We start from the raw sequence: 2,338 nt of genomic DNA on the forward strand, positions 1-2,338 counted from the left end.
CAAAGCGCGGGCGTCTCCGGCTCCCGAGAAGGCCAAGCTCGAGCTCTTGGGGAGGACAGGCGACAACCTCTCCCGTCTATGGCCAGACCACCCATGAACGCGCCCGATCTCGTCTGATCTCGAAAGCTAAGCAGGAGTCGGGCCTGGTCAGTACTTGGGATGGGAGACCGCCTGGGAATACCGGGTGCTGTAGAGCTTTTGCCGCCCCTCCTTTTGCCGCCCTCAAGCCAGGGTGACCCTGGACGCCCCCGAGCCCTGCTCGCTCGCTCGCTGTCTCATGGGTCCCAGGCAGCCGCCTGAGCCCAAGGGCGTCTTCAACGACCGCGAGCCCCGCATCCTCGCCCGGCCTCACCGGGTCTCCTGCACCAGCCCTGGGCTGTTTTCTCTATCCGCTCCGGGCCCTTCCCTTCCTGGGCTCTGCGAGGCCGAGCCCCAAGGACCGCGGTCTCTGACACACGCTGGGAGTGCGCTCGCATCCCCGGGACGCGGGACCGGCCACCCCTACCTGCCCCGCCGCGCCCCGCCCAGCCCCGCCCCGCCCGAGGCCTCAAGTCTCGGCGGGCACCTTCTCCCCGCCCTTCTCACGGGACAGCCCGGTGCCCTCGGACCAGGCGCGAGGCCGCGCCCCGCACAGCCAGGACGGGAAGCGGGACCGACCAGCCGCGTCAGAGAGACCGAGACGCACGAGAGCCCCTCTCGCTCGCGACAGGCCGCAGCGAACGGCCACACACACGCACACGCACACACGTGCACGCGCGCACACGCACACATATGAACACACACTCCATGGAGCCCCTGCGTCTTTCCTTTCCGCGGCGGGACCCCCGGCTGGACTCTGAGCACAATGAGCCTCCCTGAGCCCCTGGCCTGTCCCGGGGCCCCGGGCACGGGGCACGAACCGCCTCCCCGCCCGAGCCCAGCCCCGGCACGACCGCCCTCTGCTGAGGAAGCGGCCTCTTCAGGGCGGCCGCAGGGTCCCGGGGTCACAGTCGGGGTCCGGCTCTGTGCGCTCGTCTGCGGGTCCCGTCGCGCTCTCTGTGTGGCGGGCACGGCCTCGCCTCTCTCGTCTCTCTCTCCGTCTCTGTCCCTTTCCTCCTCACTGTGTCTCTATATCTGAGCGCAGCCAGCTCGCGCGGCCCTCCCCTTCCCCGGCGACCTGTCCTTGTCCCCTCCTTCGTGGCTCTCACTGGGCCTCCCGCCCCGGCCACCTGTGTCCTCCTTTCTCCTTCCCTCCCGGTCGCTCGCTCGGTCTCTGGTTTCTCTGTGCCTCTCTGTCTGTCTCTCTTGATGGAGAGAGTCGAGGTGAAGGCGAGGGGCAGCGGACTGGGCGGGTCCCTGGTCCCGGTGGAGGGCGAGGGCTGCGTCCGTCCGAAGCGATGCCTCAGGGTGTGACCGGGGGCTCCGTGTGGTTTTGGGCGGGTCGGGCGCGGCTCGGCGGGGAGCGCAGGGGAGGGGTGCGTCTGGGTCAGGGCCGGGCCGGGACGTGGCAAGACGCACCTGCCTCGGTGCCGCAGTGGCCGAGAGGATGGCGGGCCACGCCCGGGCCGGGGTCTTGCCCAGCGGCCAAGACTGTGGAGGCCCGGGGTGCGAGAGCGCTCACCGGACCTCCGGCGCCGCCGATAACCGGCCAGGCCCGCGGTGGCTTAGCGCGGCTGGCTCTGGCTGGCCGCTGTTTAGTCGGCGGATCCCCAGCAAACTCCCCAGGAGGGGCGCTGCAGGCGCGGGCGTCGCCGGCGCCTGGGAGACCAGGCTCGACCTCTTGGGGCGGCGGGCGACAGCTTCTCCCGTCTACGGCCACACCACCCTGAACGTGCCCGATCTCGTCTGATCTCGGAAGCTAAGCAGGGTCGGGCCTGGTCAGTACTTGGATGGGAGACCGCCTGGGAATACCGGGTGCTGTAGGCTTTTTGCCGCCCCTCCTTTTGCCGCCCTCCAGCCGGGGTGCCCCTGCACGCCCTTGGACTCTGCTCGCTCGCTCGCTGTCTCGGGGGTCGCAAAAATGGCCGTGCGCCCCTCGCCACCGCCCGCCTCCACCTGCTCTCCTGCCGCCAGCCCTGGGCTGTTTCCTCTCTCCGCTCCGGGCCCTTCCCTTCCTGGGCTCCGAGGGGCCGAGCCCCAAGGGCGGAGGGCGCTGGGCGGAGGTTGAGGTCTCGGAGCGAAGCGTTGTCTGGTGGTGTGGCCCGTGTCTCCGCGTGGTTCGGGGCAGGTCGGGCTCGGCCACAGCGCGGAGCGCAGGCGAGGGGTGGGTGTGGTTCAGGGCCGGGCCGGGACGTGGCAAAGCCGCACCCGCCTCGGTGCCCAGGTGGCCGAGAGGCTGGCGGGCCGCGCCCGGGTCGGA

At 71.0% G+C, this 2,338-nt stretch overlaps 1 non-coding gene and 1 pseudogene across 1 annotated transcript; both read left to right on the forward strand.

Annotated features, from left to right (window-relative positions):
- Nucleotides 1-74: 74 nt before the first annotated feature.
- Nucleotides 75-196, forward strand: LOC111735758 (annotated as a pseudogene).
- Nucleotides 197-1,786: 1,590 nt separating this feature from the next.
- On the forward strand, nt 1,787-1,905 carry LOC111735757. Its single transcript, XR_002778963.1, has one exon. It is a non-coding gene; the product is annotated as a 5S ribosomal RNA (ribosomal RNA).
- The last annotated feature ends 433 nt before the right edge of the window (nt 1,906-2,338 follow it).

Source organism: Pteropus vampyrus, unplaced genomic scaffold (genome assembly GCF_000151845.1).
Source record: "Pteropus vampyrus isolate Shadow unplaced genomic scaffold, Pvam_2.0 Scaffold1000006609, whole genome shotgun sequence".
Classification (NCBI taxonomy): domain Eukaryota; kingdom Metazoa; phylum Chordata; class Mammalia; order Chiroptera; family Pteropodidae; genus Pteropus; species Pteropus vampyrus.